The sequence below is a fragment of the Coturnix japonica genome, chromosome 7 (genome assembly GCF_001577835.2).
Source record: "Coturnix japonica isolate 7356 chromosome 7, Coturnix japonica 2.1, whole genome shotgun sequence".
In the NCBI taxonomy this organism is placed as follows: domain Eukaryota; kingdom Metazoa; phylum Chordata; class Aves; order Galliformes; family Phasianidae; genus Coturnix; species Coturnix japonica.
Window position 1 is genome coordinate 11,169,221 of NC_029522.1, and position 27,646 is coordinate 11,196,866.

Here is a 27,646-nt window from a genome sequence, read left to right on the forward strand (position 1 = left end):
CGTGAGATGATTTGTGTGAAAACTCCAGCATATGCTGTGCTGGGTAGAGTGCATTAAAAGCTCCTATTTGCTGTACTCTCTCCTGAAAACACCCCTGTCCAAACAACAAGCTGTTGAGACTTCCATCCAGCTGCTGAATTTAGTATGCCACCCCAGCTACTTCACAAGTAACTGTTTTGTATTTCTTTCCTCTTACAGATATAGTGATTTCAACCGTATAAAACTTGACCATGTTTGAAGGTGACTTTTTCTTAATTGTTGGAGGTAAAAAGAGACAATGTTCTTCCTCAGTAATCTTTTACTTGCCACCTCATTCTTTACATGCTAATAACTCTAACATCTTGAAAATGTCACTGGCTTACATCTGCTAATAACCTTTTTTCAAATGCTCTTTTGATTTCTAACAGTTTCCTGTGGTAAAAGGAGGCCCAGGTCCTGACCTGTCCTGGCCCATTCCCCTTCTTATCTTCTTTCAATTGTTATTCTTCTACAGGCTGGACTTAAGAGGAAAGTTTAAGAGGCAAAGGATAAAGTATTTGCAGTCCTTCTTCCAGGTGTTGACAGTGATTATAACCATATTTCATTGCTGTTATTAGAAGGAATTTTGGAGGTTACTTAAGGGCCATCCAGCCTGCAGAGTCCTCCTACTCTTGGATTTAGGTGATTTAGTTCATCTATTCCCATATTTTCCCATTCCCACTTGCTCATTTCACTGGCTGTTAGTTTCCCATCAACCATATATGTTTGCAGATTAGGTCACTATATAGGAGACTAAGCCTCAAAGCAATGAGGTGCAAAGACAGAGAAAGCTGTGATGTAGCCTAGCCTCCCTGACAGGCAGCCCACCATCTGCAGGCACTCTTTCCACAGAGAAGGTTTGTGGCCTGAACTTCACATGGCACACTTCACATCACACACTAAGGGGGAAGGTGAAATAAGACACAGCCCTCATCACTCATTAAGATACTAGAAAACTGTTTTGCTGGTTGATGGACCCACACTCCAACAGAGCAGGATGTTGAGGGAAGGATTTTGATGCTGCATGCAGCCTAGAAGGCTGGAACAGTGGGAAAGATGCATTGGCATACTTGCATTTCATTATTTTATTATCCAGATTTATGTGATATTACATATTTATCTAATAATTTATACAAATAATCCCTGGGTAGGTCTTGGTCTAGATTCTCCTCTCAAGAAGAATTGCAACTTGCTTTTGTCAGACAATGGTCTCACCATAGTATTAGAGGAAAAGAGAGGAAAGGTGCTCATTTCACTAACAACTAAAGATGAAGCAGTCCTTACTGGCACACACATTGCCAGTTTCAGCACAGGTGACTCAAGAAATATGCAGACTGAGTCATTCTTTCACTGACATCAATGACAGCCAATAGTCAAAGCTCAACAAAAGTGTTGCTTAACAACACTGTTTCTGTTTTTACTCATCCTGTCCCTGTTGTGGGACAATTAATGGATGTTGGTTTTGAGCTGAGGTAATCTGCAATGTTTTCTAAATGGGGAAATGAAGGGTAGTGCAGTGTCTGCAGCTGGAGATGGGAGATCCCTCCATGCAGCAAGAGTGTGTCTTCATTGCCTCTGCCAGCTGCCAGAATGGGCTCCAGTTCTTGAAGCAAATGGTTTGACCCAGTTACTTTTGTACTGCATGCTGCCACAGAGCAGAAATGTGCCAGTGGCCTGTCCTCCTCTTTTGCAAGAGGAAGAGTAGAATGAAAATAAACATATGGGCAGGGAGCCTGGGTTCAAGCTTAAACCTCAGCCTAATGTGGTAGCCTGTGTGAAACCCCCCATCATGCAGTTACTAGAATTTTGTTCTCTCATAGAGTGAGATCATAAGGGGTACAAAATTCACAACTAGAACTGAAATCAAAGTATCTTACCCATAGCTTCAGAAGGATACTGACAGTGTCATAGCTGTAAGAAGATACAACCCTTTTCCTTACATCATTTCTTCATCCCACTTTGATCGCAACACTTATATTTAGGATGCAGCAGTTAGAACAAGCTCTCAGTGAGGCAAAGTAGGAGGTATAAAAAAACCAAAAAACTTGCTTTTTATTTCCTTTCTTCTGGGCTTAAATTTTTAGATCAAATCACCTAGAAAAAGATGTTTGTGCAACAGGAAAGTGTGGTATCAAGATTATCAGAAGAAGGTAGACAATAATATATTTCGCATGACTCGATTGCAAAAAGTGACAAGGAAACCACAGGACATCACTGTGAATGCAATGGAACAAGGCTGTGAAGCCTGTGTTGTGCACCGCAGACGTAAGGGCTTATATAGACTTGAATGAGATTCAATTTAGATCAAAAGGGCCTTCAAATTTTTTTTTTTACTTTTTAAGATAGAGACGTACCTTTTTGGCATTACACAGCTTGTGACTATTGAGGCAGATCTGAAGATAACAGAATATAGAGCACTTACTTCTGATTTACTAGCACAAATGGCTTACATAGGCTTGGAATGTAAACTGTTTTAGGCTCTTCAAGATCAGAGATAAGACTCATTAGCAGGACTGGCTGGGGAGTTTTTTCTCATCATTTCCTTGCCATGTTAATTTAGTACAAAGGTACATCCCTGACTGGCCTATTTGCACAACATAACACGACTCCTGGATTTTGTATCACAGTCCCTGCTTTAACATTCACACATGAACTCCCAACCCCTTCCACTCTGCTGTTGCATCTTGCTAATGGTGTAGAAATGGGCAATTTGATCACCATGACCTCCTGGCACAACAGCACTTCTCAGAAATCTAACTTGTTCCTACCTCAAACAGCAGTCTGCAAGAATCATGATGCACTCATATCAAGTATTGTGACAAGTTACTCACAAAAGGTACTTCACTATGCTCTTTCCATAGATTTCTTTCTACTCCAGAATTCAGTACGCCTTGAAGAAATTTGTGATGAAATTTAATATCCACTAGGATATCCTGGAATAGGCAATTAGCTTTATGGAGCTGCTGTCAACTAGCAGAAAGCTTTATCCTTCAGTTCTTGTCAGCATACTAATTTTATAGTTTAAGGCTCATTGCCATTTAAAAACTTCAAATGTAGCTTCTTTAGTATTATCAGAGCACCCAGAACTACACTTGCTGCAGAACCTAGAAGAGGCACAAAGTAGCCTCTGTCAGCCATTCGTAAACACAACACAGACATTCATGTTTAAGAAGAAACTGACCAACCTGAATTTTGAAAACCCAAATCATTTTAAAAGAATCATTTTTGTGTGTGTGTGTGTGTTTTTATTGCTGAGTTCACATACAACCAGCTGATTTTAGTCTTCCGAGGAAACAAAGCAGGAAAAATGTGTTCAAAGAAAGTGTTCAAATGCACAAAGAATACCTAATTACCCCTTTCATTCTATATCTTCCTTTCGGAATTTTGCAGAAATAGCCACTTTACATGATAGATTCTTCTAGCCATGGTGCTGCCCACATTAATAGAACCATTCTTGAACAATGTTAATATTCAATGCATGTAAACTCTCTATTTAAATATCTATATGCTCTGAATTTTTATGTCGGTACAGAGATTTCTGTGCAATGTATTCTCCGTGTGCAAAACCAAAATCTTTTACATCTTATTTTCTCACATCAAATTGTTTTGTGTTTCATTTTACTTAAATGGTTACATCATGTCTGCTCAACTCACAGTGATCGGATGGTTCTGCCTTTATCACAAAACAACCAACCAGTGGAATGGGTCTCTGGTGTGATGTCCAGCATCTGGACACAGGAGGAATTGAAGTTGTTCTTTATCAGAGAGTAAATATCAATAGCACATTTCAGCACTCAGGGAAGACTTTCATTCAGGCATCAAGCTATGGGAAACATTTATTCAGAAAAAGGTGTATACTATTGCTACCCCTAATGTTTTCAGTGTGTTCAATATACTCCTTTTATTTTTATTTATTTATTTTTTTTTTGCAAGAAGTGCCTCTCTCTTTCACAGAAGAATTTCACGGTCCTAAAACGTGCTAATGCAGAAGTGCCCTGATTTTTATTTTTAAAATATAGTCACTTCTATTAACTAGTACGATTTCAAGGCCAGGCTGGATGGGGCTTTGAGCAACCTGGTCTAGAGGGATGTATCTGTGCCTAAAGCAGGGGACAGAACTAGGTGACCTTAAGGGCCCCTTCTAACCCAAACCATTCTATGATTCTACCACTTTCAAGAATAACATACAAGTTTTGGATACATTATTCAAAAATTCACTCAAAAATGACTACACGATAAAGATGATTTTGATTGACATTTTAGGGTTGGTTTTTTTTTTCTGGAAAATCTGAGTTCACATAATGAAAAAGAAAAGATTTACAAATTACTCATTTGTGTGTTACATTCAGGTAATTCACTTTCAAACAACCTTCATTTCAAGAACAAAATATATTTTAATCTCAAATTTCTGTAGAGTCTGAACACTTAACAGAAAGGTGTCTTAATAAATGCACTTTGCAAAATGCACCTTTTAGAGATGACTAAGCACAATCAGTTCCGATACTAAGAATGGGACAGTATTACTAAATCTGGCCTCACTTTGATTTTATTATTAAAAAATAAAAAAAAAATTATTATTAAAAAAAGTCTGTTGAAAATAGAAACATTTTGTAGCTATTAGTATAGAGCAATTTACTTCTTAACCTTTTTCAGGTTCTTATATGAATACTCTTCTTCTGCTCTTCATTCTGAGTCCTCATTATGTTTAGAGCACTAACTTTTAAATTTTGACTTATTTAAACAGATGGAATATAGAATTTCTCTAGCCTGTCTTTCTAGGGAGATAAAATGTTGTGCTTTAGTAAAACATAACTTGCAAAAATATACACACAGTAAAGGCAGCAAAAAATTGAGAAATCCTACCATTTCTTTTGAGATCTTAATGATGCTACTTATCCTTTTTATTGTTAAAATCATGGTCTTTTATTTGTGTGGGTAAATCCTTTCAGTCAGGTTAACTTCTGAAATATTCTGTCTGTGCTGGGGCAATGTGGTTCTCTGCTTCCCTTAAAGTATTCAGAATTTGGGACTGCAATTTGAAAACGTGAATGAATACTTGTTTGTAGTTTGCATTATATTAGCAGATAGAAATCCCGGCTAACATTTTAGCAATATGTGCATGGTAACTGTGTTTCTGCTACAGTACAAAAAAGATGGACAGAGAGGTGAGAGAAGAGTCATTTGTCCTTTTACAGACGAAGAAATGAGGCACTCTGCATCCTCTTTTGAGCTCATATAGGGTAGTTTTGACCAACTGCTATGTGCTGGATTCATCTGAATTATTTTGAATTTATGAAGGAATAAATAAAGATCAGAATTTGGCTCTGAATCTTGTCTGAGAGGAACAGGAAGTTTGTGGGAGCTGAACCCAGAAAGAAAATTCATGTCTACACAGCCCTGGAAAAGAGCCAACCAATTTATATTTATAGTAGATTAGAACTCCTGTCCTAATTCTATTTGCTGATACCCAACCGCTTACTGCTACATATCCTGTAAACTCAGACTGTGCATTGATGCACACCCACATATATGGCACCAGACTGACACTACTTTCATCGCTTGAGTCTAAGCCGACTACAGATTTGGAAGCTTTTAGTCAGCAGCTAACTTGATAGTTTCACAGGATTTAATGTATCTGAATGTTGCGCCTTGTTGCATACATTCTCTTGTTTAGTCAGTAAAAGCATTTTTGTGCTCAAAGTACTCTGTGGCATATTGGCTTTCTGTAGGTGTTTGGTGACAAGATGAAGAAGCTCTTTGCTCACTACCCGAGGAACTGTATGAAACTATTTTTGATTCAAATTCTCTGTCTTTCAAGGATGGGACAGTAGATCCTTTCCTTAGCTGATCGTTTGTTTCATGCTTTGGCCTGTTACATCTCAAGTGACACAGTACAACTGCTGATATCCTCTGTCTTGGTTGACCCAAAAGAGAGGATGGACAGACAGACCTAGCTAATCATTTCTAAAGCAGCCTTAATTGTTAATTTTGGCATATCATATTTGTCTCTTACTAGATTTTGTTATTTTAGTGTTGCTTTTACTTCACTGTTGTATACAAAGTGTATTTCTACTAGTCAGATCATCTGAAAAAAGATTATTTATTTTCTTGCTTTGCGGAAGATTTGCATATATCACTCCTGTCAGCTGTAATGAAAGTTACACGTGTAAAAACCCTGGTGGCAGATTGTGATAAGGCAGATTTGACACACATCACTCTGCAGACAAGTGTGCTGCAGGACTTTGACTTTTGGGCTGAAACACTTCAAGGTAGGACTGTGCATAATTGATAATGAAATGCAGATAGCCTGAGCAAAGTGGACGTCAAGAGGGTGACCGACTTTACAAGAATGTTTCTGGCAAGAAACACAAGAAATTTCATTCTCTATTCACTTTGAGTGACAGACATAAATTCTATTAGCTTCTACTTCAAATTGTTTTACCTATTACTTATAGCTAGTTTAGGACTTTAATACTGAATTTTTTGTCACTATTCTGGTGGTTGCTCATACAGTACAGTTTAGGTTTATGACTTATTTTTTGCCTCTTAATATTGATGCAGTAAGGCTGTTCTCTATTCCATGAATGTTTTGATGCTGGATTCTGCTGGTTCACAGCCTTCTTTCTGTGCTTAAGGAAGGTGGAATCTAATAGCCTGCCACCTCAGAAAGATGCTGCTACCTTTTTCCATATATTACTCACAAAAACAGATCCTTGCATAGAGGAGTTGTTCAGTATTCACAAGCATTTCCTTCAGTCAGCTAAAACCAGAACTAGTAACTGTAGGAAAAAATTAAAGATGTCTCAGATATCTGGTTAAGTGACTGACTGAAAGCCAGCTTATGAAAGTTTGTATGTCAGGTGAAGAACCTATCTGTTTTCATGCCCCACAGCAGTCTGCACTGATGCTGTCTTAAAAAGATAGCACACCAGTTACTTGACAACAAATAAATCTTACGAAAAGAGAATGGGAAATACACTGAACTAAAATATAGAGAGAACTCTACTTTCTGCTACATTTTGTGAACTCTTTTTCATAGTAAAAAGGAACCTGGAAAAGACAGAGAACAAAGATGAGAAACTATGAGCAAGGATCATATAGACCAACCAAACACCTCCACAGATGTTCAGTCCCCTTTCAAAGGTGATACGTGTGAGATGATGAAACGCAAGGCCTCTGTGCCATACAAGAGAAGACAAAGAAATTAGCGTCAGAGCTCACTGAACCCCTTTGTAAACCTGCAGCTCCATCAGGGCTGAGCTGGTCCCAAGCTAATGGCTGTGTCCCAAAAGCCCAGATAAGTGTTGCTAGGGCAGCTCTCCCCCTTTTGTGGTATTTGGACTCTCTACATGCATGGCAAGCTGTCTGCTGTGGTATCAACACCAACCTATCTTGGCTGTGCTGCACAGCATAGATCTGTGCCACACAAATCATCAGGGAAGCCTGCAGATCTGTCCCTGGAGATCTGCTGACATTTCATTTTGCCAATAGCCCTCTAGTGCCCATCAACTAAGTCTCTGCATAGCTGAGTGAAATCTCCATCTCCACCCTTGCCAAAACAATCCTTTCTAATCTGTTCTAAACGTTGCCCTACTAATGTGTCAGATTTCCTTTCTTCCCTTCCATCTCCTTCTCCCGGCACAAGAGGGCACCAAAGCTGCATCCGTGGAGACATTTATTCCACAACTAGAAGTCTGCCTCAAAGGAAACTGGGCGGAGAGGAGGCAGAGGGACCGGAGCAGCAGGTTTCAGAACCGCGGCAGCCTCCTTCCCCCCAGGGCTCCAGAATTTTAATTCCAAGGTTTTGATTCAGCAGCAATTCTGGTGTCAGCTGCATGAAGCCCCTAATAGGAGACGGTTGCATAAAGCCACTAATAGGAAATGGTAGCTCACGGGCACGTATTTGTTTTTCTTTCTCAATTTTGTCTCTTGGACCCTGCTTTGAACAGTGATACTACGGAAAAGGGCATATCTGGAATTAGAAACGTTCATGAATCTTAGAAGGAACTAGTCAGAGAGCTGAGAAATACCAGACACTGAATGTCTCCAGAAATAAAAGATACACGAGGCAGCCAACATATAAATCTTATTCAAGGAAACTGAAATGAAGTGAAAACACAACTAAAATTACCATAGCAGAGGGATAATCTAGTGAAGAGAACAAACTAAAAAAAGCCCTTGTAATGCGTAACCTGACACAGTGACAGCCATGAGCGAGACAGGATAAATATGCAGAGAAAATGAAAATCAAGACAGGATTGGAATTACTTAATGTAGTTTATAGGTCTATGCTTGCAAATATAAAAATAATTCTAAAGAACAGAAAATGTAGGTTAAGTACCAAACAAGCTCCCTGTATAAGACAGGGAGCCCACAGGCTCCTTAGCAGTCATTAAGTGTCCACTTTTAAGCCACCAATTTTGTTCCTTAATTCTCAAGTCTTTAAATGGTGGGCAAGGCTCCAAGGACAGGACACAGCCATCAAGAAGGTATTGCTCTGTATTCTGCTACAGCTCTACTTTGTGCAGATCCTTACCAAATACATTTTCACACCACTGTGCAGTCAGGGAACTCTTAAGAAACCCATGGAATGCTCTTTCTTCCTATCTCTTCCTACACTTCCAACATCTGACAGCAGTACTCCCAAGAGTAAAGGTGGGACTGTTTTTACCAAGTCCTAGAGCATGAAACACTTATGAAAGCAGGAGATATGGTCAAGCCATGAGTGACAAACTGTTGGTCTGACTCATGAGTGCACTTCTACTCTTCTGATTTCTGTAGAGGAATAATAACAGCAACTTTTCTGTTTTCTATGTTCACTTACCAAAATGGTTAACTAGAGGCTACACTGAAAGAGGAAATAGTATAAACTGGTGCACCATGAACAACTGATATGAAAGAAGGACAAGTGAGTGTATACAAGCCTTTCAAAGCCACCATGTAATATCATGTTTGAGGTGTATTGCTGTACACAAAAGACCCGGTAAATGTAGATAAATGTTCTTGGAGACCTTAACAAATATGTATCAGTTTGGTTTACATTTTGTTAGCAACAGAACACCTAACAGACAACACTGTTTTCTCTGTCAGGCTCAAAAGGTACCTGAGAATTGAGAAGGGCTATTTTCCTACCTTTTGATGAGGAAGGCATATCACATCAGAGAAACAAAATCCACTAATAATTGTGAATCATTCAAACGCTGTAGCGGTGTAGGCGGCAGGAAGAGAGCTGAATTGTTTTCTTACTCTATTTACACCTACTCATGGACATACTGATTCATATCAGGAGCATCTGGAGAACACACTGGATTGCATTTATTGCTTTTTGTCACAGGTATGAAAGTGATGTTTGAATCTAGCACACCTTTATACAGTTTTTCATGTTTCCCTTCTCTACTGAGGTGTATTTCTTGAAATGACTCTTTTGTTCTGAAAGTAACTTTGAATAAAACCTACTGAATACTATAGCAGCTTCTGTAGTATTTCTGACACATTTCACAGCTCAATCCCAGGTTTCACACTAAACAGTTCCACTGTCTGTTTTTAAGTCAGAGCACACAACTTCATTCAAATGACTACTGACATTCCAAGCTGCATAGAAAGATATAATAGAAATAGGCTTTTGTCCTAGGCTCACTCTGTGGTGTGTCAAAGAAAAGGGAGCGAGTTACACTCAGTATTTTGCAATCTGCCAAAGTTATATGTTTTTTTCAGCAGTTGAATTTGAGGTTTGTACTGAAAGACTACAAATATATTAAATAGGGAAAGAGAAGTCTGGAAAAGTAATATTAAAATACTTACCAGGTTCCATGCATTAGCACAATAAATGATGTAGAGGTTAAATTGTCTGTGGACTCAGCATATACATGGTGCCAGGAATCTGCAAGTTCTAATCTCATCTCTGAAGCTCTAGAAATAAGCATAAGAGAATTAACTCGTCACACTTTATTGCCTGAAAGCATCCATAAACTAAAATTGTATTTCAAATATTCTTCCATAATTGATTCACAATTTTACTACAGTTACTTGCTTAATGGCCTTTCCAGGCCATAACTCTTAATACTCAAGCCTGTCCAAAACATGGAAGCTTGTTTCCTCAACCATTGCAGGAAGTATTGAGACTGGATGCCTGTTCTGAGTGAAGAGGATTTCTTACCACTTCAGCATGAAATTTTGTTTGCTCCAGGATTTTCTAGCTGAATCACAAAATCTATTTCATAAGCTCCTCTTGCTGTCAGAATTCATTATGAAATCTCCTGTCTAGGAAATGCTTCCATCCTTTCCTCTTTTCCTTTTTTTTTTTCTTTTTTTTCTTTCAAGTGAGATAATACTTGAGAAAGATGCCAGATCAAAAGCTCTCAAGTCCTCCTTGTTACACTCCAAATCCTATGTCAAGAAACACTTGTCTCTCCCAGGCATGACTCTTAACCTCTGTCTAATAAAATAATTGAAACCTGCTCCCAGGCTCTCCTGTGCTCAGCCATCTCCCTTGAAATTCTCAAATAGGATGCCCAGCTGTTGGCCTTTGAACCCACAATAAGTGTACGGAAGTCAAAGTAATTAGTTTAATATATCTAGAGAGTACAGAAGTTCCTCTCGTGTCTGGGTCTGATCCTGCAAGGGACTGCACATCCTCAACTGCCTTTGACCAAGAATGTCTAAGATGTTCTGAGAAGGACATGCATAGCTAAAACTCTGAATGGAAGAAGTATGCAAGTATTAAAGGAAAAATAAAGAGATTTTGCATTAGTAAAAAGTATATATATCTATAGTAAATGCAAAAAATATATGTGTAGAAGATGATGAGAATAGTAACAAAAGATAAAATTAACAGCAAGAACTGTATAGAGGGAGACTGAAAGAATGTGGCCAATAATAAAGACATAGATGCAGTAAAGCTAATTCCCAAGGTATCAAATTTAGCAATAAACCTGTTAGTAAAATCCTAGCTTGTCAGAGTAGAACAGAAATTGTAAAGGGCTAATCTTAGGTACAATTTTATATTGCCATCTCTTAGGAGAGATGGTGCAGGTACATATTGCCATTGGCAGCTCTTTGCTGAGTAGGAAGAAAAGAAGAGGTATCGAAACTAAAGCACCCAAGGCACTTCTCTGTCCCTCCAAGGCTTGTCTGGTACATCTGTAATGTAGGTCCCAGTTTCAGGGTTGTAGAACTCCTACTAGGTCTCTTTGCTTTCCATGAATCTGACTCTCCCTCTACTCACAGGGAACCCATTAACCATGGCAGATCTCTGCCTTTCTCAGACTGAGCTGCTACCTCCTGTATTTCTTAAGTCTCTTGAACTGGGAGACAGCTGCTGAGATCTCTGGATTCCCCTGCCTGTGAGTCCTGACAGCGAAATAAAAAATGCCTGGATAAAGATTGTAGATGCTAATATGGGATTTCCCAAAATAACAAAATATAAGGGAAAAGAATGCAGGTATTTGGAGTAAACTACATTCCACTGGAGAGAGTCTCAAGGCCATTTTTTATCAATATGGACATATTAATGCACTTTCTATCAACTTTTTTTTCTTACTCTTTTATTGTACTGTATTAGTTGTATGCTCTATCACCTCCCAAGAAAACAGACTCCAGTAGTATCCTTTTTATAGAGGGGGGTGACTGTTCTGCTTTCAGAGACTGTTTTTCAAACCTCTTTGCTTTCTGTCCACATCACTGTTGAGAGAAATGGATCATCATCCGCATACGGACCTGTTTTTCATACTTACCGCTGTATTTTTAATTGCAGTGAGAATATTATTAGGACAGACTACAGATAATTTGTGTTATAGGAATTGACTATAGCCTCTTACTAAACTTTTGCATAAATTCTGATTCAGCAGTATATTCCATGCTGGATTCATTCTTTACATTAATGAAAATGCAGCTTTTAATGCAGTTGGAATACAGTGCTGGAGATTTTGATTCAGCAGCAAATTATTTGCTGAATTCATTCGTAGTATTAATGGAAGTTTTAAGTGCTGCTGGAAGACATCACTGGAAGACTTTTTTTCTTTTTCATTCCATAGTGTTTTCAAAAACACACTTTTTAGAAGTTGCAGCACATCTAGATGACACAGTAAAGAGATACAGTGCTGCTTAATTCACCAAAGGCCTGACATTGTTGTGCGCAAGAACTTCTTTACAGTGAGTGTGACAGAGCACTGGAACAAGCTTCCCAGGGAGGTGGTGGAGTCTCCTTCTCTGGAGATATTCAAGACCCACCTGGACACCTACCTGTGCAACATGGTGTAGGGAGCCTGCTTTGTCAGAGGGGTTGGACTCGATGACCTCTAGAGGTCCCTTCCAACCCCTACAATTCTGTGATTCTGTGACATCACAGTCTTCTAAGTGTTTGACTTCACTCTTCTAAATTGTGAGCTTGGACCACTGAAGACTTAGCAGCCAAGATCAGATGCAAGCTACTGCAATGGATAGAGGATAACCTGTGTGTTTTGAGAAAGGACTGAAAGGTGCAAGGCCTCACTTAGCAGAAAGAACTTCATGGTCCTGCAGGTACATCTAGGTTGGTCAGTAAATGGAGAGCTCATTTTCTTCCATGTTGTAATTTATTGAGGGGCAAGAAGATGCAGAGGCAAGTGCAGAAGCTGTTGTAGAAGGAACAGAGCAAAACAGAATAGTTCAGTTGTAAGGGACCTTCAAATATTGTCAAGTTGAAATGCCTGGCTTTTTCAGGACTAACCAAAAGAAATGACAGAAGCAGATAGGAGAAGATAGCAAAGGCCTGGTAACTGAAACTCCTAACTAAATTCAATTTTAAAAAGCAATGAGAAAAGTACCCTTTACATTCCACAAACTACTTCAAGCCAGGACAGAGATTGCTATAATCTTTTGGAAGAAGTCTCCAACATGGGTTGCTTTAGCCTATAAGGCTCTGCCTGCACAGCTAACACCACTGTAAAAATGTTTATACCCCCACTGCAGGACAAGAAAGATTTCCCCCAGATGACCTGTATTGCCAGACTCTCATTCCTTCCCACAAAAGTATTGAAGACTTGCAGCTGCTCAGCTGCTTCCTCTCTAGCACAGTGCACTCAGGGCCTCTCAGAAACTCATCAGGAACCCAAGCTCATTGTATCAGAGAGGTGTGGGATTTTCTGTCCCAAATGTCATGATAGTCAGTGTTCAGATGCTACTAAAATTGGGAACCACCTGCATATGGTTTCAGAGCTCTGGAGAATCCAGCTGAGTTTGTAAGATAGAAAGAAGGGAGGCTGGGTGGCTGCTGGGGCCCAGATGTCCTCAGCATATGAATGCAGAGAGGATAGTCATGAAGTGTATTGATCCTCTTTCTAGATGCTGGAAGAAAGCCCAGACCTCTGTGGGCTGAGAATGATTTTGTGCCAGCAGAGTCATAGGATGGCTGACTTGCAAAATTAGAACAACTCATGGAAATATGGACATTTTACGATCACAAATAGGCCATTTAGATACAGGTTTTCAAATTAAAGCACTGAGTATCTTGTCAGTATTGTAAAATGCTACAACTTAGTCCCATCTCTGCCTGAAGCTGAAGTTTAAATTGCTTTATAGTGCATATGGGAATCACTTGGTTCTCAGTAGATGCTGCAGCTCTTCAGCAGAGGCATCCTGGAAAGATATACCCTATTCCAATTCCAAACTCTTCAGAGATATGGCCATTAATAAGAACAATCTTGCGAGAGTCTTTAAGTCACAAAAAGTACTGCCAAACTTGACTGTGTCACACTGCACGTTTTTGCTGACTTTTCATTTCCTCTCTTTTGTTTTGTGGTAAAGGTGTAATCACAGGTTTATTACCCAATCATCCTTCCTGTGGTAACAGATAAAACTAACAAAAACAGCACAGAAAGAGGATTATTAACATCTATGGCAAGCTTTTCAATACTCTGGACATTCATTTTGAGTACTGCAAGCTGGAAGTTATTATCACGTCAAAATGCACCCAATCTCCAAAGAAAGGAAAATAAATAATAGAAAGAACAGACATTTGGTAGAGTATTGATCCAGAAAGAGAGAAAAAATATTTGAAAATGCATACAACAATGAAATATTGTTAGGAACAATGAAATTAGGTGAAAAAAATTGAAAAAAAAAAATTACCAGCTTTGTGGACAAGTTCTTACACTGAGTTTCAGCTGCTGGAGAAATAGGTTGCTGCTGAACAATGGGCTATGGCATGAGCAGTTGCCTCTTGCAGCTGTAAGCTCAAAACCTGCTTTTGGATGCAGAAAGAATTTGGTGATCCTAGTCTTGCTCCTTTGTGTGTGTGTGTGTAGCTCATAAAAAATACTGACAAAGTGGCTGTCCCATAGCAAAAAAAAAATAAAAATCCAAGACTAGATTAACAGGAGTCAGTGTTGAGGTGAACTGGCTAAACTACGAGATGATGCTTGTACAGAACACACATTGTGTCTAGTTCAAACCAGAGCAATTAGACATTCAGTTTCATCAGTATTAAATGCACCCATAATTAAAATTTAAAAGTCTGAAGACTACACTATTTTTTTTCCAAGCTCCAATTATGAGTAATAAGATTTAAGCTTAAGTTTAACTTGTACCTTAATAGAGGGTAAAGAGCTGTTATAAATCAGTCAAATAGGAATTGTCATTGAAGAGGCATTACTGAAGAATTGCTGTTGAAGTAAAACCAATTAATTTCTGTCACTGCAAATAGTTAACTACAGAAAACTTTCCTGCTTAACTATCAGCACTATTAAATCACCAGGACTTACATCATCAAAAGAAAAAGTAGGAAAGAACACACTGTCTCTTTTGACACCAGCTTTTATCTTCTGCTCTGGTGAGATTCTGAAGTCTTTTTTTCGTAAAGTCTGACCAGACAGAATGAAAGCCAGGTCTGGCTGCCCAATTAGCTTTAGTAACGTGGCATAAGATCACATTCTCTAAGACCTTCCTCTTAACCAAACTTTTCGATCACAAAAATACAAAAAAGAGCTATCTTTGAAGAAACTGAGAGGGTGACAAGTTTCACTCAAGTGACCTGGAGACAACCCTGCAGCACTGAGGCCCACAGGTGGCAGCCACAGCCTGTAGGATCATATTAAGTTTTCCAGGGGCTCCTCTGTTCCTATCTGAAATGGAGCAGCACTGCCCAGTTTCAGCCAGCATCGAGCTCACTCACTGATTTCCATCCCTGGTGATATATAACTGCTGTTCTGTGGTTATATATCTACTCCTGCACCTATGTACTACTGTGCCAGAAGACATAGAGACATGCCTTAAAAGACCTAAAGTACAAGACCTGATGGCTCATTGGTGCAAAATCAGCATTTTCTTCTTTGTTCTGGGACATCTATCACAGTTTTTAAGCTAGCCTCGCTCTGAGTGGGGGAATGGACCTCCAAAAGCCACTTACAACCAGAACTGGTCTCTGTTTCTGTGTTCTTCGTATTCCATTTTGTGTGCAGAAATACATGACAATAAATTTTTATAGTATGATTATGCTGAAATCAACCATTTTATTTAAAAAAAAAGAAAGAAAAAAAAAAAAGCAGCAATCCTACATTGATTGCATTCTTCCAGTAGTAACTCCCCAGTGACAGCTATCCTGAAAAAGACATAACAGCTGTAATTGCAAGCTATATATCCTAAATATTTCTCTGGCATAAAAAATGAAAAAGTTTTTGCTTGCATTCAACACAGAACACTCCCCAGATATACTTTGTCTCTGCTCCTTTACTTTTGGGCTGCTGCATACCATATTTTCCATGCTCAACAGTAATTATTATGGGACTTCAGGCTGGTGGCAGTCTTGCTGCCTTTGGTACTGGGAAGAGAAAACAGCAGGAACTATCCTTTCTCTCAGGCACCTCAGAGCGCAGCAGATATTGGTAAACTGGAAGGAATTGAGACCTGATTAATGAAATGATGGATACAGGAGGGAGGGGATATTTAAATATATCTAGTATGGCTTTCTTTTATTCTTTAAGAAGATAAAGGACTTGAGGCAGAAAAGTGTCCATCTGCATGAAGTCTGAAAAAGCAATTGGAAATGATTATGGTAATTGACTGAAAATGCAGGTTTCTCAGATGTACAAATCAAGATGGTGCCACATACTTTAAGAGGGAAATTCTTCTTCACTTAGGATCTAAGTATGTCTGATTCTGATCTGTTTGTTTGAGCACAAAGTGCACAAAGTGACAAACCATGCTTTCCTGTATTCTCTGTGCACTGCTGAGCTGAGTGGCAGCAGTCAGCTTAAGGAACAGCAGAGTAACTTGATCTTTGCACCTAGCCACTCCTTGCACATCCTTGCTGAATATCTGTACTTTTGGTGGCATTTGCACTGCTCCTTATCCTCTTCAAGAGAATGTCTGCCCCCTACAAGCAGGGATGACCTAAGCAAATTTCAGAAAAAAAATGCCTGAAAGGGAGATGTGTGCAACTGCAATTAGTTGTGGCATAGCTGTGTTGGAAACTCCACCATTTGAGTTAGTCAAATTGAACCACACTGAGCTGGCCTATATTTTTTCAGGGAAGCAAGTTAATGTGAACTTACCCCCAGGCCTGCCTCAGCATCACAGTCTCACACCTCAGACTTCAGTACCAGTACTTATTGGCCTGCTGGTCTTTCAGTTTGTTGTTGTGCTTGAGCATGGAGTGGCTTTGACACCTGCACCAGCCTGGGGAGAGTGCTGGTGCTGAGTGCTACTCACCTGTCTGGGCTCATGGACCCCAGAACCAAAGGGCTTAAATCCAAGTAGCCGTGAAATCAAACAAGATGGGAAAATAAGGAAGGTGATCCAAAGAATAGAAGAAACGGAAAGGAAGAGGTCTTAGTGTAGGAAACATATGAAGAGTTGATAATCTTTCTCCTGTTAGGGAATTAGTTTGAGGAAACGGTTTCAGCTGGAGAGCTCTGACAACAGCACATGCTTGGCTTTCCTACACATCAACTCCTCTGCATTTCATCTCTAACTAGCAGAAGTCTTTTAAGAGGTGACAGAAAAGGCCAGCCTCCAGGTCCTCTATGGTGCTCCCTGTCCAAGCAATCCAGCTAATTGAGAGAATTTATCCTGCTTCAGCTCTGCAGTTTTCAGCTGATCACTACAGAGAAGCAGAGCCACCTCCTGTCCATCTGTGTCTTGGCAAATAACTAGGCAAGCAATGATTAGTTAATCCATTGTTTTGGATGAACATTCCTTAGCACTCCCAAGAACAGAGAATATTTCACTTTGCAGTTCATAATAAAGACAGTCAAAGCGCTCGACTGTTAGCAGTTACTATGGTAACTGCTGGCAATTTATTTTAAAAAGGGGAAAGATTCATTTTTCACTTGTTACTCAATTTATTTTTTGTTGTTTTTGTTGCTTTTTTATTTTTAAACTTGAAATCTGCTATTACAACTACTGAAGTCCATTGTTATGGCTAGCTCAGAGATCCAGAGTGATCCAAGAGGCCAAATCCTGCCTGCTGAGCTTGAAGTGAAGTTTCAGTGACTTCAACGGAACTACTTGGAAGAGCAACCCAGCAGGATGAAGTTTAAAAATCTCTCTTTTGTGTGACTGCTTCCACTTATTGTACTGAGAAAACAACACAGCCACTTTTGAGAGCTCTTCATCAAATAAAGTTCTGAGTTCAGCTTTAGATTCAAGCTCACCAACTGAATTTGAAATTGGGAGTGAAATTCCTTACCAGTAGTTGATTATCACATATTAAGCAGTAAACTAGCTTCTCTAATTCTTGCTTTGGTATTTGCCAATACGCTTAATATTGCTACCACCTGTACATAACACATAAAATCTGGAAATTTCAGATCCTTCTATCTCCCTTCATATATTTTTGTTCCTACAAAATCAAAACTGTTCCATGCTGGAAGTATGAGTGTCATTCTTTATTCTGGAAAAAAATAACAGCTTGTGCCTTTATAATAAGCCAAATGAAAACCACCAAGCTTAAATTCTGGTCCAACTGTTGCAGCTGGATACAACATCATTGTAACGTCATGAGGCTGGAGAAGGCAGATCTGTCCTTAATGACAAAGTAGCCTGTATGCATGTGAATTCGTTTTACTGTTTTTACAGGTTGGAAGGGAATATAATGATCATTTAGCCTGACCTTCTATGCTACACAGGTCTCCTATGCTATGAACTTCACCCAGAATATAAAATACATTTCTACTGAAAAATATAGCCTATTGTAGCATGAGGACATTTGGGAACCATTAGCAGCATACGTGTATCACAAGTATCAGAAGCACTGAGAATATAGAAAGCCAAATATTTTACATAGAGACAAAGAAAATACCCACGTTGTAAATTCATAGTTAAAAAGAACAAACTGGCAAGCATCTTAAAGCAATATTATGAGGGAAAGGGAAATCGGCACAACTTCATGGGAGTTAAGAAGCTGTTCTTCAAAATCAATTAGAATACACAGCATGGAAACATACAGTGATAAGAACTATTTGGCATTTCATCCTTTTCATAAAAAAACATTCTATGTTAATAAATCAGGTCATTTAAGGAAGTGCTGACTTTGTACATTTTGGCTTTATCAACAGAACTTCAATAACATTTAGGAAGTAAACTTCACAGGAAAACCTCTAATGTTCAATTAGTTTTAAATGGTTTAGGATAGGAATGGAGATAATGAAATTATAAGGATAATGGTGGCTTAATGCTTTGTGGCTCACATGAGATTTATATGTTTCAACATAACCTCAAGCTGTACATATGGCATTAGAGAGAAAAAAAAATGAAGGGGAAAATAAAAGATTGTGTTTGGAGGAACAGGAGCATATGGGATCTGACCGCAGTGGGCATATTCTGAATTCTCATTTTTTGTTTCTTTTTTGGGGGGTACAGCGTGCAAGTGATTTATTGGGATGAAGTGACTATGAAATGCTCTTGCTATTTTGTAAGCCTTCTTTACTGTTGTCCAGTCCTCTGAAACCATGAACAATGTAAACTTAACAGCATCTATACACACTAGGATTTACTTTGCAAGATTCATTTCCTCTCTATGCAGATTGCGCTCAGAGGGAATGCAGTGCAAACCACAAGCCTGAAAAAGCTTGCAAAAATATGTCTAACCCCCTCTCAAAGTACAAATGCTTTTGACTTTTGTTGTGTAAACTCTGCAAGCTTAGGAGGGGCAAGGGCTGTGGGATGAAGTAGCAGGAGAGCATCAAGCAGGAGAGAGACTGGGTTCCTGCTGGGAGATGGGAGCTCTGCAGCTCCTACTTAGCAGCCAGGAGTGCCTGCTTCCCCCTCTTATTCTCTGGCTGCAGTTCAGTCATGCATTTTTCCTTGCAGAGATAGGCCCCTTACTCTGAGTGCTCCCTGTATCTCTTAGAAATGCTCCTGACAGATTTCTTGGGAAGCCTTCAAGGAGCTAGCAAAACCACAGTCAAACAGTGGAATATTTTGAGGTTTTAATTTCAAATAAGAATGGCTTGAAAAAGGAGGACACCATTTTGGTAACACAAAAAGGATATCATCCCTGAGGACCTCATGGCAGGAGAACAAACATTAGGAATCTCCAGTGTGACATGTGGTGAACTGATCTCTTTTCCCTCTTAAGAGTAAATGTGGTACAGGGCCAAGTGGATGCTCCCAGAGGCCTCAGGCTGCCTGGGCTAGAGGCCACAAGCATTTGGAGCAGATAGGGGAGCCCACCTGCTGCTTTTGTGGCTGTGCAGCTCTTACAACCTTCCAGAGCAGGGATGCTTCCAGATGGATTTCCACAAATGAATTTGAGACTGTAGGAGTGGGAGACTCTTAGCATCTGCAAAGGATTCTTTAGATACTGATTTAATGAATGGAAAAGGAGAGGGCAAAAAAGGGGTGAACAGACTTCTCCAGTGAGGGAAAAAACATCAAAATCTGTATTTCATAGCAAATCTGACTCTTGTATACTCATTAAATATCATCAGATTATTTGGAAGAAGCTTTCTTTTGGATCCATTCAAGGTCATATAAATTATAAAGCCTGCAAACTCCAAGGACCAGCCAGAGAATCATTTGTGGCAAGGCACAGTGCCCTGTGGCCACAGCAGTAAGGGAGCTCAAGGAGAGTGAATTTTCATTTATCCTTTGCCACAACAATCCTGAGATAATCAGTTCCTTCCCTGAATTTTGGTTCTCTAGTTTGCAAAATGTGACATTTCTGACCACTGCTTGCCCTTCTATTTTATGCTCTGCAAGGCAATGACTATTCATAGCTGCTCTATCAGCAGGGAATGCATTATCTCCCTGATTCAACTTGTCTCTACAATTTGTCTATACATTGGCACTCATACAATGAATTAATTTAGTTTCATATGGACATGTATTCGTGTTGACTCAATCAATAATGTCTTTAGATTAAATATTTTTTGGAATCCAAGCTGGTTTTGTAGGTGAATGAATACACACCCAATGGAGGTGAAAGAATACACACCAGTGTATTTTTATGCTGAACCAGTGCTATTCAACAGAGGGGTACACTTCAAATTTGAGAACAGCAGTACAAGCCCATTTAACAGCCTTTTCACTTATACATGGAGAACACTCAAAGGTAAATATTATTCCCTGACTGCTTCAAGTGAAGGTTTCAAGTGAAGCTCTTCCATCTAACCTGTAGCTGTTTCAGAAATTACAAGAGTGGGCTTTCAGAAAGACATGGACCAGCTGCAGAGAGGCCAAAGGAGAGAATCAAGAATGATCACATGCTTAGGAGAATGTGATTTACAGGGAAAGATGAAATTATTTGGGACAGCTCAATCCGAAAGGCACTTGGAGAAAATGTGATAAGTTATCCAGTACTTAAAAGACTGCTTCATAAATGAGAGGTGTCACATATTTCTGGTGGTGGATATAATGAGAAATAATGGATTTAAATTGCCTCATAACAGACCTTGGTAAAGTATGGAGAAGAACTCTCTAAGGATATAAAGAACCAGAAAAATTGACTGGGGAGACTGTACAGTCTCCATTACTGGGAGTCAAGAATGGCTTAAGTATAATCAGTCCTTCCTTGGGGCAATAGATGACCTCCTTCCCAATCCTGTGATTCTTTGTGTTCCCAAATCTGTCTTCATGTATAATGCAGGAACTCTGCACAGTGAGCAAGAAATAATAGAGAAACCAGCACAAAGGAAATATTGCACTGAATGAAACTTTCACTACTTCAAGTATAGGAAGTACCTTTAAAGGACTTTATTTTATTGGTTATTATTCATTTTATTCCAGGTATTCATTTTATTGCTTGTTATATACAGGGCTGAATACTGAATCCAGAAAAAGATACCAATTGGATATCGGTACTTTATGTTAGACAAGCAGAGCTCTAAACTTGCAGTAAGCTTGGCAGAAGCAGGTGCATTTATACAAATGGAGCCCAAATGGACTCTGTGGACTTCTGCCATTTGAGCAGCTGCCTACATCTGCCTGGAAATCCAGAAGCATGAGCAGACATTTCCAGTCCTTCCGCCTAGCAACAGCCTTGAAAACCAATCTTGAACTTTGAGAGACTGTCATTGATTTTTCCTTAAGACTGCAGGTTATTCACACTTCCTCCTGCAGCCCCATGCTGGATGCAAAATACCGTTTTTAATGTTTTATTACATCTTTCTTCTCTTAACTGCTGAGAACATTGTCAATGCTTTACTTGCAACAGCAGCAGGAATAATAGAATAGTCAAGTTCAGCCCTCACAGGATAACACTGAATTGATAAAACATAAAGCTGTGTATTATCTGATGCATGAATAATGCTGGTAAAAGCTATTATTTTTAATGTTCAGCTGAGTTAAAAAATCAATAATATGTTGTAAAAGGTTAGATCGTTTCAAAACTTCACAATTTCAGAACAGCACTTTTTAAGAATAGATATTTGACAGCACAGACAGTGCTGGCACGCCACTTGCTACACTGACTTCATCATCTTTCCTCTTCTCTCTGAAACATTCTCTGTGCCTAGTGGTACAGCTGCTTGGCTGAGAATATCTGTAGGCTATGGCCATGGGCTGTGGGTGGATGGCAGAGAAAAATCTCATTCTCTGTCATGAGGCAAAACCAAAGAGATCTGAGCTGAAGCTGTGGCTGCTACAGGCACGAAGAAATCTAAAAAACTCAGAAATCCACTGAAACACATCCATAGGTGACACACCTACAGACTCTCCCTATGTCTGCAATAGGATTCACCCTGGTCAGCAGCGATTCAACTCATGGCTGGTACAGGGGGCAAAGTTGTCACCTATGAGTTGCTTGGCTCTTATATCACTCCCAGCAGTCAGACAGAAACTGGAATAAAAAGATGGCATAACAGAAGGTGTCAGTTTTCTCCTAGCTGCCTGACCAAAGCTGAAATTTGATAAATGAGCATGAAGAAAACTGGAGAGAAGGATCAAATTTAGTTCGAGCACCCTCCACTATAATTCTACTCACTGTGAAGGTGGGGGTGCCTTCCTCAGCTTGAAGATATGGCCCAGAGATAAACAACCAAAGAAAAAGAGCTACAAGCTGCTGCAATGAAGAAAAACATGTCTGTTGAAACATATTGCTGTCTTCAACCATCTTTTATATTTTTCTTTTATCTCATGTAAAGAGATCTATATACATGTAAGAAGGATATTCAAGAAGTCAACATCAGAAGAAAATCCAGGAGAGGAAGTTTCTACTTCTCCTGTACTATTAAAAGCAATTTGCCACATGCATCAAAAAGGCTCTGTCAGGAAATCCAAATTCTTAAGACAAATATGGAGAAAATTAAGCTTCTAGCACTAGCTGATGGTGCACCATTAATTAGACAGGACCTAGGCTTGAAGAACAACTGCAGCATGGAAAGTAAAGCTAATGACAGCACTAAACTCACAAAAAGAATGCACAGCAAAGCCATGTAAATGCCATCCCCAGACTTCTGAATTCTCACATTGTTCTGATTTTGAAAGGTATCATATGGTGGCACAGCAGGCTAATGATGTAGCATGTTCAGAGGAATTAGTTTAAGGGGCTTCTTTTTCCCCCCAACCCAGTGAAAAATAGTAGGAATAGTGAATTTTTGGAACTTAATAGGATCATACTGTTCTTTCCTCACATTGTCAGCTACACTTAATTTCCTCCTTCCCATTAACATGTCTAATGCATATGTCAGGCGGAAGCCTGACACACTAGTGGCAAACAGACTGTTGTATGAAGGCGGCAAAGTGTTAAAACAATTGAGCAAGTGAGTACTAAAGTTTGCTGCTCTGGCCATATGGTACAGTGTTTAATTTCCCGTAGTGAAAGAACGTGGTTGTCATAGAAAAAGATGATGAATAAATTTACTTGGGGCAACTTATTATAATGAAGAATGACTTCTCAGAGGAAGCAAACAGAGGAATTTAAACTCTGATGAGAAGCATATGGGAAGCATTAAGATGGGTAAGGGTAGCAAGGCTGTGTGCTTTAAAAATGAAAGACATTTAATCGATGCTTGTTGCTGGTGTTGACATACGAAAGTGAGAAATGGATTTTGATTTGGAAGACAGGAAGAAGGTTAATAGCAGTAGAGGTGGTTGTGGAATGATTGATACTTGGAATAACTAAGGCAGAAAAGGAGAGCGCACTTCATGCAGTCAGGCAACATTCTGAGTAGAACAATGTAATCCAAAAAATAAAAAACAAAAATGGCTGTGGTAAGGTCATTGGCTGTGAGGAGAACTGACAGGCCAAACTAGCAATGAGCAAGCAGTAGCTCACAGGCAGTGGGGGAGACCAGGGCAGGCAGCAATGGCTGTGCAGGGGCAGAGCAGATTAGCTGTTTATTGAGATACAACTGGTACAGAACCCCTGTGCAAAGAATAGTGGCAGCTGATAAATCTGGGAAGCAAAGGCTGATGTACAAGTAAACGGAGATGCTGATGTAGGTGTTTATTTTCCAAGTGTGTATGCAAGATAAATGAAGGGGAGTGAGCAAGGTTGGATGGCTTTCCTTGCAGCAGTTCATGCTCTGTGAGCGTATTCTCTCTCAAAACCAAAAGGCCATGCCCAGCCCTGGTGGCTTGCTCTTCCCTCTCCACTGCAGGTCACAGATATTGCATAAGAATAAATGACCTAAGGATCCCCAGCCCTCTGCAGAATGGGGTGACACCACGAGAAGGTAGCCTGACCCTGCCTCCCTAGCCCCTGCTGCTCAGGCTGTCCTACCAGCCAGCTGAATGCCAGGCCTGGACACACTGGACACTTCCATAGGGGATGTCCACCATGCCAGTACCAGGCTATGCATTGATAAATTGAGCCAGTATGTTCCCTGCTCAAGAACAGACTTTCTTGTACAGCTGAAAATTCCTGCTTGACCCCTTCTCATATCCCTGTCTGGAAAAGTACAGCATCAGCCTCCAAACGCTGCTGTTAAACCCCCATGATGTCAGACAGGTCATGATAGCAGAGGCCTCCCAGAAAGCAACACCTGCAGGAGCTTACTGCCTGCCTTTGGCAAGCTCCCCCACTCACATTCACTGCCTGGGGTATGCAGTCCTGCACAGGGGCTGAGCTGAGCTTGTATTTTTCTCCCTCCAATGAATTTCTATTAAATCCAGCTTTCTAGAGGTGAAAGGTGAATTCATGTGCTGCCACATGATTTAGCATTTAAGACCATCTTATTCTGTCCTTTTCTGTTACTTTCTCTAGATGACAGCCATAACTCCAACACACAGAATTCATTTTTACTTGTTAGGTGCTGACATTGTGTCTAGATAATAAACAACCTACAATATGAATGCATAGCTAACTAACACCATACTCAAGATACCCTTTATTTTTTAAGTAGAGAAATGTGCAAGTCTGACCTTTATGGTGTGCAGGGTATTCCAGAAATTAAGAGCCATTGAAGACAAGAAGTTAGAAAATGCAACATGGAATTTTACCCTTCAAGGCAGCGATCTGTGTTTAACTAAATGATCTTCAGTAATGCATTTACTATGATACTACATAGAAAATACATAGAAAGATAGGGGTTTAGCTAGGGAAATCAGACAAGTTTGAAACTGAGATGAACTGTGAAAACTTCTTAACAGGAAAGAGGCATTTGCCTCTCAAAAAGATTTCTGAAGGAAGTTGCTTAGCTTCAGACCTCAACAGATAATACTGAAACCAGTCTTACTCTTTATCTTCTGTAATGTAATGACCTCATTATGAAGAGCTGGTGTATGCAAAAGTGATTTAGAAATGTATGAAGTTGAAAGACATTGTCAATAAAGAGAGACAACTATCAATATAGCAAGTGGGAAGAACTAGGAAACAGAGATGGAATGAAGTTAAGTATCATGAAGTCATGTACTTAGAGACTAGTAACAGAACTCCTACTGTAAGCACTGGCTTATTACTTAGAAATTATTAGGAAGAAAAACAAAGCCTATTATTATTTGGTCTCTGGGTGACTATGAGCCAGCAGTGTAATAGGTCCATAAAAAAGCAAGTAATATCCTAAGACATGCTGGATGAAGTGTTTCCAAGAGAAATAAGGAAGCATTAATATCATTGGACAAGGCTTGAGTTTTCATTTGGAGACCAAAGCTGTGCAAGGCAGAGCTTTAGTCTGGATCAGGTCTAAAGAAGAGGGATGGGCAAACTACTGTGTATGAAGGCATTGTAGAAGGCATGTACAAGGCACTGTAACCGGCTTATCCTCATAGAGAACTGTTTACACTAAAGAAAAATTTGTCACAAGAGATTAAGTGTCTAAATCAACCAGACTTTGATTAGAAATCATTCTTCCAGAATAAGTGGATTTCTGATTAGTTTCAAGTAGGGTTTTATCTGATTGTGTAACTGCGTACACAGTGGTTAGCAAGTGAGCTCATTACGGTCCTTAGCTCATGTTCAGATACGTGGACAGGAATAAATGTTAGACCTGCAAATAATGGAAGAAGTGCTGACCATAGCACAGTTTCGCCAAGACATGCATCATACTAACCTGGCAGGCCTATGACTGCAGACTCTCTAATATGTGGTACACGCTCCCAAGAAGCTTAGTGTGCATGCAGCACTGCACTGAGTCTCCATTTTCCTGAGATCACAAGAGGCAGAGGTTAAAAGTAAAAAGCCTCAGATAGGCCAGCCTGACACCATCAACCAGGTAGAGTCCCAGAATAAAGAATGAGAAAATATGACAAAAAGGATCATCTGAATTCACCATGTTCTGGCCCCACTAAGCTTAGTAAATAAAAACCTTTGTGATCTAGAAGAGAGAAGCTTAGTTATGTGCTGGGTCTATCCAGACTAGAGATCCCTATAGATCAAAACTCTTCTGCACACACAGCAGTGCTACAGTCAACCCTATCTACTTAGTCCAGATCCAGGAAGGAATTAGGTGGACAGAAGATTTAGCAGAAGGTACAGTGAATCGGCTGTTATGATACACTGCTTCTTCAACACCAGTGGTGTCATATGGTTAGGCTTTGAAGACTCTCTGCTAACAAAACCCTTAGAAGTCCAAACAAAACAATTTTATTTTATTTTTTGTAGGTGGAAGGGCAACTCACACCCCCCTCCTTCCTACCATGAATCCATTTCTGCCTGGAATTTAATTAAATATTTACTTACCACAGTAGACAAAGATGAGATATTGTGTTTAATTTTTAAATTACACACTTATTAGACCTTTAAAATACCAATTTAGTTTTAAAAGATAATATTCCTTTAATTTTCTCATAAAGGACACAAAACTTAATTAACAAGAAAAAATCTAATTTTAAGGAGTCAGGAATAGGTAGTTAGAGAGAGAACTGAAATAACTCATAAGCCTGTTGAGGGGGAGCTGGGAAGCTGCCTCTGCACTGACCCACTGGACAACTCCAGTAAGAAACCTTCTTTACCACTGGGTAATTTTTTTTCCCCTCTATTGTTCACCAATACATTACTGGGAGAAAGGAGAATACTTTCCTTTCAGTACACACCACAGAATTTGGGTATCCAATCACATTAACTAGGGAGATGCCGTAATAAGGTGAAAAAATAATCATCAGTTGTTATGAATTGGCACAGCTCTCTTAAAACAAATTGTGCAATAATTAAAATAAAACTGAGTTCTATTACCACAGCTAAGGATCTGGTAAAAAATCTCACAGAATGGTGGAGAGAAAGGGGAATGTTATGCTTCACAGTCAGAGAGCATCTAACACTGTGCTTGGGAATAAGAAGCAGTGAATAAATTGAGAGAAGATTAGGGATAAAATTGGTATTGCCCAGCTCCTTGAGCATGTGCCAACATCAGGGTAGCTATGTCCATCCAGGCCAGTCAAGGACAGCCTGCAGAAATCAAATTCATCTGGGGCAGTCAAGGTTTTGAGGGGTAGTCTTCAACATCCAGGAACACAGCTAGAAAACATATCTATTTTTAACTTGATTCACCTCTGAATAAAAAGCATGGATGAAGTTCACCAAAGGCTCAGGAAATTAAATTAGTTATGCAAATTCAAAAACTAGTTAAGGAATTCACAAGCACAAAGTGATATTTTGCTCCTGCCTACTGAGGGAGACTAAGGAGACCTTGCTTAGTTTTCCCATGCATGTGTGCAGCAAATGCTCACTCCTCAAGCCACTCTGAGGAGGCTCCAGAAATGCAGGTAAGTGCTGCCACCAGAACAACTCACCTGACCTAGAGATGTAACTTGCTGTGACCTTCCAGAAACACTGTGA

The 27,646-nt window shown here is 39.6% G+C and overlaps 2 long non-coding RNA genes across 2 annotated transcripts in view; one reads left to right on the forward strand and one right to left on the reverse strand.

Moving 5' to 3' along the window:
• The window catches only part of LOC107316582, a 28,586-nt gene extending 16,288 nt beyond the window's left edge, over nt 1-12,298 (reverse strand). The window contains exons 1-2 of the long non-coding RNA XR_001556457.2: nt 12,259-12,298; nt 9,820-9,927 (exon numbers count right to left, since the gene is read on the reverse strand). This is a non-coding gene — a long non-coding RNA (uncharacterized LOC107316582). The remainder of the gene's footprint in view (nt 1-9,819; nt 9,928-12,258) is intronic.
• Nucleotides 12,299-12,380: 82 nt separating this feature from the next.
• Nucleotides 12,381-17,653, forward strand: LOC107316570. Its single transcript, XR_001556450.2, has 2 exons — nt 12,381-12,537; nt 17,401-17,653. It is a non-coding gene; the product is annotated as an uncharacterized LOC107316570 (long non-coding RNA).
• Nucleotides 17,654-27,646: the final 9,993 nt, after the last annotated feature.